The sequence below is a fragment of the Euprymna scolopes genome, chromosome 10 (genome assembly GCF_053919585.1).
Source record: "Euprymna scolopes isolate OS-2025 chromosome 10, ASM5391958v1, whole genome shotgun sequence".
Classification (NCBI taxonomy): Eukaryota; Metazoa; Mollusca; class Cephalopoda; order Sepiida; family Sepiolidae; genus Euprymna; species Euprymna scolopes.
In genome coordinates, this window is record NC_136491.1 from 141,669,669 (window position 1) to 141,685,493 (window position 15,825).

Below are 15,825 nucleotides of genomic sequence, written 5' to 3' on the forward strand. Positions count from 1 at the left end.
GTTTTTTTTTAAACAGTTCAATTATCATGTGTTCGCTTTCTGTATTATAAACATTTTCTAATATAAGCATATGTATACAAAGTGTACGCCACTGTTAAATACGATTATAAAATAACACTTGCTCTGGTGAATCTATGTTCATCCTTAGAGTCTCTTAGAACTACAAAAACCTATCTGTAATATTATAGGTCTCACGTTATTTGTCTTCATTGCATTTTCCTTCATTCACACACTGATATTGTTAGTGTTACTGTTTTATAAATAGTATTATGGCACATATTGTTGAGTAATTTCTTATTTAGTTCCTGTTTTCTTTCTCCACATTGTTTGGAAGAGTTGTCTAATATTACCAAACGCAGTTTTACATAGTTCAATGCAATAGACGGTCTAATATAATTAAATTATAATGGAAAAAAACTTGCAAGCTTTCGAAACTCCTGCTATGTAATTTACTCCCGCCGTTATCTGTACATATTAATCGAAGATTGTCCAATATCATAGAAAGTGCACGGATATATACATGCCGCATTGCTGGAGTAAGGATTCTTTAGTTTTTAGTTGTTTGCATGCAGTAAAACACACGCTGTTACACGTAAGTCAGCATACAAATACATTATCATATGCGAGCAGAAGTGTAGGCTTTTCAATCCAAAATTCATAGTATCTTGTTTAAAATACAAAAATACAGAAAATCCTTTCTAATGTATGTACCCTTAAGGAACCGAAAAATACGTAATTTGATTAAGTAGATTGTTTTTCTTACAAAAATCAAACGTTACATTATGTACGAAACTGTATTCAGTATAAGGCTAACCTTTTTCTAGACATTTCGAAATGAGTTGTCTCCCACTATTCATTTCAACATGGCCGAAACACCACAGCTTGCTTTATCGTAAATTTTATTTTCTTGAAGAAAACGCTTGATCAACTTAAGTGATTTTTAAAATATTATATATTTTTCATTGAGGAGTACGTACATGTGCCAATTTCTTTTTGTTTTCTGAACTAGTGTAATCATAAATAATCACGAAACATTTCATTAAAACTGACCAGAATTGTATTTTCTTAAAGTAGACTTTGGTGACATCAACGTAAAATAGACCGACACGTTGCTGTGTTCTGGTCTGTAAAAGTTTCTCGGTTTATCTCAGTAGATGAATAATCACATAAGAATACGGCTTGATATACTATGCCCGGTAATGATAAATTAAATAAGCATACAAGAGTTTTTATTGGGCAAATGTATCATAGTGTCAGGCAGAAGGGAAACAGTTTTAAATATTTGTTTGAGATTTATAGAATTTGGTTTATCTGTAATGTTTAGAATAAACAGATGTCTTATACAGTTAGTGTTCATCAATCAATCGTCTTAGGTATTTTTATAGCAACTTACCTACACCGCAATAATTTGAGAATTGAGATATAATTGATAATGTCATATAATTGATAATGTCAGATATTCCTGTATCGTTAAAGTATGTTTCCCTTCCAATTTTAATTAAAGAGTAAAAGATAAAAACGCGAAACATTTCTAAAACATCGAGTTTTATTAAAAGCATTAAGAATCGAAATATCGATTTTATTGTAAAATGACACAAACGATGTGATATTCAGAAATATGAAAAATGTTCATTATTTTGCTTTAAGCGTTTTTCTGGATATATATAAAACTAATTCTGCTTAGTTAATTTATATGATGATTTTCTGAACGACGATATTTCTCTTAAATATACAATAAGAATGTATGTTTGCATTTAGCCTATGGAAAAAAATTCGAACCTTTGCTCGTGCTGTCAGGCCGTGGTTTCTACAGCAATTCATTCCTCATCTGTTCTTGCTTGCTTCTCCTCATGGCAGTAGATATGGAAGGTAAATTGCCATAATGATATTCTTAGTATACGGGTGAACGTGCCGTCTAGCTTTTAAAATTGCCCATAACGCCAGCAGTGATCTTGAAGACAGTGAAATCTAGAGAGAGAGATTGAGAGAGAGAGAGAAAGAGCCCGAGCAGATAGCTAGATAGATACATCTGTTACTTGCTTCAATATTTATTGAACTAAGTTAAACATGCGATAAATCAACCACACAGTAATTTACTGCAAAATTCTGTTCAAGAAAATTAACTTGAAACTTCCAAAAATCACGATATTACTACATACTTCCCAATTATTAGAAAGCCGCAATTCACTCCTAATATTATCAATGTTATTTTTAGTTCACAAACTTTTATTTCTCCGTAAAAAAACGGAAACTATTACTAATGTAAATTGGTTTATATTTATTTTTATTTCAGTAATGTTTATTAGAACTCATAGTGTGTTTAAATAAAACAATTGAAATTTAATAATTTCAAATGTTCTTGTAGTAGCAGTAGTAGTAGTAGTAGTAGTAGTTAAATTGACATTTTATCTCTGTCAAGCTTGGAAGATATTCACAACTTATATGAATATTGTTCTATAGAGAGGGCTAGGCAATTCTCCCGTGTTACTCATTGTGTAATTGTTGAGGTCCTAGTTAAGGGCCACAATATTATTGTGAGAGGGTCTCGGTGTTCACTCTCGCTCTTCTCTGAAGGTACGCTTCACCCAGATCTATTTTGAGAATGTTTTCCCTCCATTTATTTTAATAAAACGTTTCTCGTGGAGGAGTAGTGGGTAATGATGATCCTTAAGTCCGGCATGAAACCCGGTCGAGAAGTATGCGTAGACTCTGATATCATTTTTATTTTATTTTCCATACGCGATGGGGGCAACCCACTCGCTCTACGTGACTGGTGTCAAAATTCGTGCTTCGACGAGTCTATTTTGTTCTATGTCAATCTTTCAGATAGAGGCAAACGGCACAATGTGGTTATTTTTGAAGAGTCGGGTGGCATTGGATTGTAACTTGAACTCCGCCTTCATTTTTGTACAGCTGCGTAGTTTGTCCGACAGAAACCATTGTTTTAGTCTGTCTCTAGTTTTTTAGCTTCTGTTGTAAGTTTGTCCACTTTCTGAAAAAAAATCGGTAATGGGTGAGACCCAGAATTTAAAGATTTTGACTCAGTCTGTTTCAAAAAGTTTATTCCGTAGTTTTCCTTCAACATTACGCTAGTGGTAAACTCGATTTCAAATCTTTTTTCCAGTTATTGAACGAGTTACTTTCTACGTTCTTATCATCTTCGGTTTTCCGATTTTGTACCAAGTATGGGGGTTTATGACGGAAAAATCCAAACCACTGTCAAGTTGATGTCTGAGATTCTTGTCCCCTATTTTTACTTGTCATGTACTTCTCTACCTTTATGTCCTCCGCTTGATTTATTGTTGTTTACGTATCTTCTGCGAGGTCCAATATGAGGCTTTGTGTTTGTTGCGGTGTTCTTTTGTTCTTCAATGTGAGGCGTTGTGTTTGTTGCGCCTGCATCGATCACATTTCCGGAGCCGGTTTGGTAATACCTCGACCAGTGAAGTTCTTACATCCTTTAGATGAGTAACGGGGTAACTCATATTTGTTTTGGGATTTTTCCAAATGGTCCTGTTTGAACGACCTCTTTTATATTTTTGAAGTACTGCTTCTCCAAGATAATTATTTGAGTTTCCTAAGCCGATTTTTGAGGGATTATGTGTGGTTCACTATCCTATCTCTTTAGTGTCCGGCGTCTGAGTTCAGCGTCCCTGGTCGACATTAAACTTGAATAAAAATTTGTGAAGAGTGAAATTTTTCTTAGGAGTGAAATTTTTCTGTAGATGTTAAACTAAATACTCGATTTTTTCAGTAGATATAAACCTTAATAACCAATTAATATTAACTACCCATGTTGGTTCGCAGAAATACCTAGATTAGGACCCAGGCGCGGGGCGAACCGTCTCGGAGCTGATGGACCCGTAGATCTTTCCAGGTCATCCGTCTAGGAGAAGGAAAACTCTGAAGCTAAGCCTAGGGGATAGAGGTCTCTTCAGTCCTGGACGATAACCTTCCTAGAGCTGGTGACTCAAACAATCACCGGCTGGCACACATAAACTGCTTAAGAAGGATATAGGTTCTGTCTATCGCCCGGTTTTCATACTCCTGTTTTGCCTATTGGGAAGGCGTATAGGTACTATGACAGGGACTCGTCTGAATCACCCAGTGGTAGACCTTGTTCCTGACTAGGACAATGAATCCCGCTTTTCCCCGCTCCCGCCACATCCCATCTCCCTAAACTGGACAGAGAGGGTGCTTCAGTGCCATATATGTCGGTGCAGTTGGACTGGGCTGGCTTTGGCTAATGGATTGAGGGTACTGGGTTGAAAGTTCCTGGCTGCTGTTTCCGACTGACAGTGCAGGTGCCTTAACTCTTTGGTAGCGCTTAGAGAGGCTGCTCCATCAACAGTTGTATACTATCGGGATGTTTGTAGTGCCATGTCGCGCATGGAAAGGGACCCTGCACTCATACCCGGTGATCTTTCCTGAGGCCACAATCTGGTGGGTGAGGACAGCTGATGGTCTACTTGTATTGCATATCTGGGATTCTGCACAACAACTTGTTCAGCACCCCCTCACTCACTCACCCTAGATGAAACTTTTAAATTAAATAAAATGACATGACAGCTCAAGCAAACGTTACCTTTAAACCAGGATCAAACTCAAAGGAAACCAACCTACCTCCTCCCTTGAGGCTAGCATTTACGAATATCCGCGGGCTTAGAACTAACTTAGATGATGTTGAGCCATTTTTCCTTGTAAACACCGCGGATATCTTAGCATTAAGTGAAACTAACCTTCACTCCTCCATTCCCTCTAACCTCTTTAACATGCCTGGTTATCTCCCACTCTACCGTAAAGACTCGTACAGACATGGGATTAGAGTCTATATTCGTAGCATCCTCCCCCTGACTAGAGAAATGCAACAAGAATCAGACGAGCAGGCCTTTATGTGCTTCAGACACAATATTAGCTACTTGTATTTTCTCTACCGCTCTCCCTTAACCCAAGACTGTACCCTAATAAACAAAATCTCAGACAGCATAGATATACCACTCTCCCTCGATACTAGCGCACAAGTACATGAATTTGGTGACTTCAATATCCACCAGAGTAACTGGCTAGGATTCTCTAATCACACAGACATTGCTGGTAGCACTACGCATAACTTCTCTAAATCCCATTCCCTATCTCAGATGGTTACATTTCCGGCACGTTTCCCAGACCAGCAAGATCAACATGCCTCACTTCGAGATCTCTTTCTGACAACGGTTCCCGATGAGTGTACAACAAATGCCCACAGCCCACTCGGGAATGCTGATCACGCTGTGATAATGGTAGAAATCAACCTAAATTCTCGCCCTAAAACTGAAGATCCACTACTCAAAACAACGAAGTATCACAAAAAGGCTGATTGGGAAGCCATCAGCGAACTCATCAGAGATGCCCATGGCAAACTATCTTTACTCTTCCAGCGGAACAGTGTGCAAATGAGACCACTGAATGGTTCTAAACTGCAATTGAAGCACCTGTTCCCGAACGGAAATTCTATAACAAGCCCAACCGTCCCCAATGGTTTACTTCTGGTTGTGCAGCTGGCATTTGTCAAAGGCAGCATGCGTTCCGCAGATTCAATCGACATAAGTCAAGCTCAAATAAACAGAAGTACATAGAGGTTTGAAATAATTGTAAGAGAGTGATAGAGAAAACTAAGATAGATTACGCTGAAACCACCAGAAAACGCATCTATGCACAAAAATTAGGAACCCAGGATTTTTGGAAAATCTACAACAGCGTAGTAAATAATGGGCAGTCAACTATTCCCCGCACTATAAAACACTCATGAGGTTGCTTTCACGGCAACTGAAAAGGCTAATCTGCTTGCCAGTCGGTTTGCCTCAAACTCGACACTGGACCCGGTACACCACTCCCTCCCTGATCTAAGAATTCTGGTGAAAGAACTGACCCACTAAATTATTGCCCCATTAGCCTCCTCCCGCCTTTAACCAAAATATTTGAGTCTTTAGTAAATCAAACCCTAGTCCAGCACCTAACAGCTGCTAAACTCCTGACTGACAAACAATATGGATTCAGGCAAGCCCGTTCAACAGCAGATATCTTAACTGTAGTTACTGAACGTATAGACCGTTCATTGGACGATACAGGGGAGGACAGAGCGGTAGCCCTTGATATATCTAAGGCTTTTGACAGGGTATGGCACGATTGTCTTCTAAGGAAAATGAGATCATATAGAATCACTGGAATAATACATAATGCAATTAAATCCTTCTTAAGTAAGAGAGAAATCCAAGTTGCCCTCGACGATCGTACATCTAAACAATATAACATAAATGCGGGAGTACCTCAGGGGTCTATCCTTGGACCCCTATTATTCCTAATATTCATAAATGACCTCCGTGATAAAATTGTTTCGAAGATGAGTATATTTCCCGATGACACCACTCTCTATAACAGATATGAGAGGAAAACAAATTAACACATATCCAAGGAAATGGGAGAAACACTAGAAGATGACCTCCAATCTGTAGTGGAATGGGAACAAAAATGGATGGTCACATTCAATGCTGTTAAGACTAAGCTTGTTTCCTTCAATAACTACAAGAAACCTTTTCTACCACCAACACCAATGGCCAAGAAAACATTGGCTGAAAGTACTTCTTTTAAACTCCTCGGCCTACCCTTCACAGGAAACATGAACTGGAATAGATACATTGAGAGGATTGCCAAGACTCCTGCAAGGAAGGTTGGCTCCTTCTACCGTGCTAGAAAACTGTCTTCGCCTAAAGTATCCTGTACCTCTATGAGGCAACCATTCGCCCATGTATGAAGTACTGTTGTCACATCTGGGTTTGTGCCTCTGCTGCTTGTCTCTCGCTCCTGGACAGGGTTCAAAAAAGAGTCGCCAAACTGATAGGTCCTGAACTGTCATCTTGGCTTCAGCCTCTGTCCCCTCGACGAGATGTTGCATCCCTCTGTCTGTTCTACAAATACTTTAATGGTGAATGCTCTGACGAACTGCAAAAACTTGTACTTCCTCGACGTAACTACCCACGACGAACCCGACAAGCTACTAATTCTCATCCCTTTACAGTAGAGATCCCTAGGTGCAAGAAAGTATTTTACTCCAATAGTTTCTTCGCCAGAACTGCGGGTCTGTGATCTCCCTTCCGGGATTCTGCTTTCCCAACTGCACTGATATGCAGAAGTTCAAGTGTAATGTAAACAAACATCTTGCTACTCATCTCCTTATAAGAGTAGTGGTCGATGGACAAAAAATCAGAGGCCTGCAGTATTAATGATGGAGTCCCTCAGGGGTCAATCCTGGGCCCAACTCTCTTCCTGATCTACATCAATGACCTCCCTAAACACATACTTAAATCATTCGTTGACATCTATGCAGATGACACGACCATCTACGGCAACACATCTAAGGCTGTAAATGACAAAGTTCTCTCTGATTCTCTCTCCTCTGATCTCAAGCGCGTGGTTTAGTGGGGGAAGACGTGGCTGGTTACCTGTAATGCGTCTAAAACCAAACTCCTATCATTACATCATCAACGCTCTGATCCCCACCTGGCATCAATTGTGATGGATGGCTCTCGTCTTGGAGAGGCCCCGTGTTTTGACAAGCTTCTGGGTTTGACCTTTACTCTTGATCTTAAATGGAACACGTACATCAAGTCAGTTGCCAAGGTCGCTGGAAAGATGGTGGGATCCTTATACCGCTCCAGAAGATATATCACTACTGATGCACTTCTCTATCTATATAAAAGCCAAGTACGTCCAAGGATGGAATACTGTTGCCATATCTGGGCAGGAGCTGCTAAAACAGCCTATGCTGCCTTGACAGAGTACACAATAGACTTCCTGGCTTAGTGGGGGATGCCCTTTTCTCTACCCTGCAACCTCTCTCCCACAGAAGATACGTTGCGAGCCTATCCATGTTTTATCGTTATTTCAATGGCAGATGCTCGTCCGAACTGCAACCTCTGGTCCCTCCTCGCCAATCTTTCACGAAAAACATCCGTCTAACCGAATCCACTGTGAAAAATTTCCCCCACTCTTTATCTTTGCCTAAATCAAAACGTGGATTCCATGAACAAAGCTTCTTTCTTAGAACTGCATGCATGTGGAACTCTGTTCCGTCTGTCTGCTTCCCACCTGACTACAACTTGGATGTGTTCAAGTCCAACGTTAACAGATTCCTAATGAACCGCTCCCTTGAGTAAACACTTCATCAAACCTCCACACTAACGTAATGTGTTTGCAATAACCCTTATCCCTGAGTGGCTTCCGGGCCTTGATAAGTGGTGACCACTATGTAAAAAAATCTCCCTTCATAATGCCTCTGCAAATTAAGTCCCTGATAGTAGTCCCCTGCTTCAAAGTGGCACTGTGCCTTGTTTGGGGTGAAAATAGAATTTTAAAAAATCAGGACCTTATATTTGTCAGTCGTCAATGAGGATAGTCCGAAGTCGTCACAGTGTCTATTTTCGACCGAAGCAAATGTGATGAAATCTTGGTTTTCCGTGCGGGGCAGGTGGAGGCATCTCCATTTTTTATAGAATAAGCTGATTTCTAGACAATATAATTCCATCAAAGATTTCACTACCGAAGGACAATTCACTTTTCTGTTTAAAGATGATATAATCCATGAAATTACTTTGTTCTACAGCTTTAAATTTTCGTAATATACGATGAATATTCATCTGCCCACTTCATGATATGCAATCAATCCTGAATACGCCACCAAATCCACTCCTCTTCAAGACAATAGCGAAATGTCTCTAATGCTGTCAAGATCGCCGTTGTTGATAAAGGCGTTCTGGTCTGACTCGTTATTGTCTTTCTTCGCCATTAATATAGTTGTTAGTTCCAATTTGCCTGTGACTGCATTTCCAGTATTTTATCGCTTAATTGCCTTCTTTCCTCTTCTATTTCTCTCCAGTCGACTATATGCGTTGCTGTCCTGAATTATTGTAATGGAATGAATGATGTTTCAATCCTTAGTAGACTTGATAAATAGTTCCCACATATTCTCTTGTTTTATCGATAAAACGAAATCATGCAGCTTATCGACAGAAAAAAGTTTAGGCACAGTAAAACAAGTGTTTATCAAATATATACTGTAAACCGAATATGACTTCTTGTAACGAGAAAAAATTCCGATATTGCAGAATCGAAAAATAGGCTAGCCCACAGGAATGAAACTAGTTTCTCGTGACAGACAAATTTTTGGAGTGTTTTTGATTTTCGTTACAGAGTCTGTCTTTAAAAATCTATCAGGAATCATGGAATTTTCTAATCACCGATTAATAAATAAAGAATGCATTTCATATGCGTGTAACTTATTTTCATATTCGGTGTATAAACATATTTTTGAGAACTTCGTAAATTTTTCCCCATTTGTTCCCTGGTCAAACTCCAAGCGAACCATAAAGTACACACTCACTTTTTGTTAGGAGGGTGAATGAGTGTAAACAAACAAAAAATACACAGGATGCCTTCGATATCAAGATTGAAATCCGAAATTTGAATGTGTTTATTTTTTAATCTTTTGAGGTTTGAAGTGTGAGAGTCATTGAATATATATCAATAATTATTACATGATGAGGATAACAAAATTACGAAAGCGCTAAAATATGCATAATTTAGATTTTTAAAAATAAATTGAAATTTTAATTTTCGAGTGTGTAAGCTTTCCATGTACAAGTACATAATTTATGCTTTAAAGAATCGATACAAAAATAAAAGTAAAAAACACGATGTGAAAATTATAAGAATGAATTATATCTCCAAGTGTCGTATCAGGTGAGATTTTTTCAAGACACGGTAGCGGGTTAGGTGTTACAAAATATTGTTATCTCAGTTTTTGAAAATTAACTATAACTATAAAAACATGGATTTCCGTAGATGAGGCTTGTGACATCCAAACATATTGCTTAATGCAGAAGGTTACAAAAACAACCCTTTTAAGGCCCACCAAATTCTAATGAATATCTTTGTCAACTTGATTTATGCAATAAAGAATTGGTGAAAATACAGTATGACTTAGTTCATGGAAAAAGAGTGTGGCTCATTGGTTATTATGAATGAGAAAATAAGAAAGGCTAAATGATTTTAATCATGAAATTAAAAACTGATAAAATGTGATATCAATAGTAAGAAATATATGTTTGATGGAGAAAAAAGGCAGTTTTTCTTTACGCTTAACGCGTATTAGGAAAAATTTAAAACGTAATTGAGCAGTTATTATTGAGGTACAAAATGTATAAAACTAAAACTATATATTTTGACATAACGTATCTTTGTAATTATAATTTAATTCAATTATTATTTAAAATATGCATTGCTTGTCAAGTTACATTAACAGCCATGAAAATGTTTAAATAAATATTTAGACGCAAATCGGTTCTTACACCTAAAATCGATAATGGCGGCAGTAGTTCCTTAACAAATATGGAATTATTTGACTTCATTAAAATTCTAGCAGGACCCGTAAAACGGCGTTGCCGGTTGTAGCAGTCATCCCAACCCCGCGTAAAAAAATTAAAATACGGCGGTTGTTGGTATGTCATTTGCCACCCCCAACCTCCTCATGTTAAAAATGGCTTTCGGGATAGACACAAAATTTAGTACCTGGGAGTGGGTTTGCCACAAAATTTGCTGAAAGCATCAGGGTATTTTTAAACTTTTCATCGTTCGTTTGCCTTACGTTAGTTTTTTGGGGGGGAGGGGGTCCGATGTTTTGATTACCGCCCGCTTAAGTTTTAACGTTGTTTTCTTTTTTAGTTCGCTTATAACAAACAAATCTTATCATTGACGTCGTCGTCGTCGTCCTCGTCGTCGTAACGCTCGACGACTTTCGTGCGCGCACCTGTCAATTTAAACATCTTTCAGGAACTACTTCTGGCTGGCCGATTTTATTTTCAAACTTCGCCCCAGGGCTTCGGGTCGATCCTACCAACTTTTACCCCTTCCGCCATCCGGTTTCTTTTTTTTACCACCACACAAACCTCCAAACACACGGACAACGCCGGGTACCTCCACTAGTCTATAGTATAAATCTCACCTGTCTGTTTAAATGTACGTATGTTTTTATGTCTGGCAAAAAATTTAAACAGAAGCTACAGATTTTCACGACGTCAGTTTCATTCTTAAGCTCGGTTCTTCGGTCGACAAATATCGAAAACTTGTCCAGAATAATTATTGTCACCTTCAACCGGGCAGTTTTCTACGGGACGGATCATTTTATTCGCTGACAATATTGGCAAGTGATTCAACTGCGCGCCCACGACGTAGCGTAAAGAGCGTTATTTTGACCCATCCCCATTTAATCAGAGACACGATAAGACAGGGTTTTTACACCTCCTTTTCGCCTGGCGCGTTACGAGTTAGAGCCTGCTTACAACTTCTCTTTTGTCCTCTTGTAACTTTCCTCTTTTATGCTCAACCAACACCGTTACACACACCTCCACTTGCTTTTCCGCCTCACGTCACGGTTTCGAGTCGGTCAGCTACTACAACTTTATTTATTTGTTTTTGCTCAACACAAACCTCAAAACGCGTGGGCAACGCCGGGCACCCACCTACTAGTAGTTTATCACATCTTAACATAGCGTGATTTAAATTTAACCATTTTCAGTTTTATGAAGCAGTTATAATATAAACAAACGTGAAAACATAAAAAATCGAATCGGCAACGGGGGAAAAAAGACATTTTTTTCTAAAGCTCTCCTAATAACCGTTTAGCAAAAACGAAATACTGTCTCGTTATCTTTATTACTAAAATAATTAATAATGTATTTGGCACTGTAAATGAAATAAATGTAATCAGCAATGTAATTATGAAACTCTATTTTCCGTTTCTTTAAGTAACACGAAAAATCAGCAATAAACCAAGTAATTTGTTTCCTTTTGACAATGATAACAACTCATCTTAGAAAGACATTTACGGAAATACTAATGCTAATAATTTCAATTTAGCGCGGATTATTTTTGTCGAGATCCCGAAGTTTTTATTCTAGGTATTTAATATGTAATGATTCTACTCATGGAAATCAGGTGTGTGGTAATCGGTTGAGTTTTCATTTTTGAATGATGTTTGTTCATTCCGGAGTGTACGAATATGTAGATCTAAACCAATGATATTTTGAGGGATGGAAAGAGAGGGAAATATTTTATTGTGTAGTTGTAAAGCAATAACAGATGTAATCATTAGTCAGTTAATAACTGAGTAGACATAAGGAAGATGAAAACGCATAAATGCACGCGATGTAGAATGGTGTCAGAAGAGGACATATGGAATAGGGGAGAAATTTGAGCTAATCCCTCTGTAGGTTATAACGATAATGAAGAGGGTGCTCCTAGAAATAAATGGAATGCATTAATATTACGAATTAATGTGCCTGTAATTGCTTTCTATATTTCAATAAACGAATGGCTATTAGCGTAAACAATAAAGTTTTATGTTCTATCTATGTTGTAAACCTACGGTATTTGTCCAGAGGTAAAAACAAAAAATGCACCTCTTTTATTATATACAAGATAAGGTAATTTTATTCTATGACTGTTGTATATTCTTATAGCCAATCATAGTACATTTTTAGACATAAAAGGTTGATTTAACTGATTAAAAAACCTTTAAAAATATATTAATGTTTTCTTTACATTCTTAATAAATGAGAAAAACGCGTTTTTTTGAAAAAAAAATAACTTAAAATTCTGGAAAAGTATCATATTATTTTGCTTTCAGAGTTTTATCTTTCTGTTGTTCAGGAATAACGGATTTTCATAGAGTTTTATAAGCTTTAGAAAAAAGTAGTTTTAGATCGATTGGCACTCACTACTAGTTTCTTATTTTTCTTTTTTCTCTGTGTGATGAAACAAAATGTGTTCACTTTTAACAAACATTCCAAAATAGGCTTTGGATAAAAAAACAATCTGAGTCAATAAAAATGTTATCGGATGTTGGAAATGAATTTGGTCAATCCCTTTTAGGAATAGAAAGCATTGTACTTTTTTACTCACGGCGTCTTGAAAAATACAGTGTTCCGATGAAAGGTCGTTTTCTTCCGACGAACACACATTTTCAAAGAAGGTAGAAAACTACAAGTGTGTTGACCAGAAGTTGCTTGCTTATGCGAAAGAGATCCTGGTGAGTTCTTTTTTTCGGATCCATACGTCGCCAATGTTGTGATCCAAGTAAAATGAAAGTGTCCTGATGTTCACTACTAGCGATTAAACTGCGTGTGTGCTCTCTGCTCGACGGCATAATTGTATGGCTTACTTTGGGCCAGAGGAACCAATACTATCATGAACATAGGGGTGTTAACTACGCCAGCACAGTAATGTTTTTCATTTTTATCTTTTTCTGATATTATCCTTGCAAGCAATGTTTCAATGGGGACAACCTTTTAAGGAATGCTATCTACGATTCTATGCTTCAATTTTCCAGTAAGTTCTGCTCCAATAGAGGTAACAATCGTTATACAATTATTAATATAATTTGCCTTAATATCTCGTAGAAAGCACATTACTATAAAGTTTTCCCATGCATGTAGTATTGTTGTAATGACTGTACGAGTGCAAGAACCACAAATGCATTTTGATGGAATAAACTAATTTTAATAGATCTAGCAATATTTATTAGACAAGCGTCAGTCATATGTCTATGTTCTTGCATGTCTTCTCTTGATTCATATCTACTCACCTGGAAGGTGTTTCTAATGAATTCAAATACATGTAATCCCGAAACCAAAATATACTCCGATACACTACAATTGCGGACAATGAAACACGTTAAATAGCGTCGCCCAGTCGCAAAATCCGCATAAATAAGTAGTTTTAATTAATATTGAACTTAAGAGATGTGCATGTGAATGTTGTTTATTTTCTAAACCGTTCATTTCTTTAAAAAATAAGAAAAAAAACTCGAGTTAAGATCGAAGCCAAGACAGAAAGACAGTAAGTACGATATATATATATATATATATTACCAGCGTAACACGATTATAAATTATGTATGCAAATAACTCATTGTGATATGTAATGTAAATTATTCAGGCATTTGTTTAACTGCTAGTAAATAGATAAACATTCGATCACTCCCCCGTGCCATGTTTTCAATTATGACTCCATAGCAACTATTTTTCCGAATAAAAATGGATTAAACCGGTTTCACATATCTGAATTTCAAGTCTGTTTAACAAAATGTCATTTAGTAAAGTGAAGTGTATTTAAACACAACCGGATTCTCACTTTTATAGATGTATAGATTTCCCATTGAATGCCGATAGAAATCTTCCTCTAGTGGATGCTTTCTCTTGACTGCTACTCTCGCTTCAATACTCCATGTTTCTTCATTCATAAATCATTCATAGATGTAATGTGATCAAATATAGCGTTGCTCGAGTTCAAAAATACGTTCGCTTTATTACGCTTAAACGAAACATGCATTTTATGACGACGAAAATAATAAAAGGAATTTTTCAATGGTTTATTTTTGAATCAAATTTTGTTCAGTGTGATACGATGATATGAGTGTAACCTGCCAGTAAGAAAAACACTCAATCTCTAAATACATGCAAACTTAATAGGGTCCACTTTAGAATATCTGTCAATTTTTTTTCATTCAGTAAAAGAAAATGTTCGTATCCAATTTCAATAAAATGGATGAGGACAATTATTCCTTCGTATTTTTCAGGTTCACTTTTTCGGGCGATGCCCAGCCAGGTCATTTTGACCTAGCCGCTATTGTATATGATCACAAGAAAAATCGCTTTATTGAAGTGCTTTAATATGCCAAATCTTGCGTCAATTGGAAATAATTTTTGTTTTTATAAGTTATTCTTTTTTTTTTCTTCGCAAAGGACATATGTTAAACCTGACCACATGGTTCGCAAGAAAAATCTAAACGGAAAAAAATATTAAATGTTAGGCATGAATTAAGTGATTTATTCTTAAGAGTGGTGAAACATAAAAAAAACAGCATTTAACTCACTGAAAATACTTAATGGCGGACATATAAAGCACTGATACACAAACACACGCACATATATACATACATGCATATATAATCATTTTCACAGGAAGACAGCTGGTCTTATATATATATATATATATATATATATATATATATATATATATATATATATAACAATTGTAACATAAAATGAATTACATTTTTTGTTGCCATCAACACCTTGGTGTGTAAGTCTTGATTTTGTACACACAGTATATTAATGCTCAATTATGGAATGCGATAATTTTGTAGCTTAATACTTCAGCCCAACTTTTTTGGCTTAAAACCTGTTGGTATATGAAATTTTAGTGAATTACACGAACTCAGTAATATTACACACACGCATATATATATATATATATATATATATATATATATATATATATATATATATATATATATATATAGTCATGGGTGTGATAAATTTAAACGAAGTTTAATGACACAATACCTAAAAAATATAACCCGGGAGGAATCAGGTGAATACTATAAGATAATAAAATGCACCCGGAAGTTATTACTGGTGGTAAGAGGTTGAAGGTAAAAATTATTGAACTTTCGAGTATGACTACATTTGATTAAAATTTCTCCAATAAAAAGTTAATAATTGGAACAAGACCGAATCAGAATCATATATTTATACAGCGAGCAAAAGCACTCTATCCCGCAACATGAAATATGTTTATAACTGAGTTGTAAGTGGGTCACACTGGTCGAAGTTTAGTAATCAAATATTAGTCATCGCTTATCCATATTGCGTCTACCAGCAATATGGCTACGGATTACTGACAACAGCAGGCGGGGTGATGTGAATATCGCCCTCCTCTTTAAAACATCAG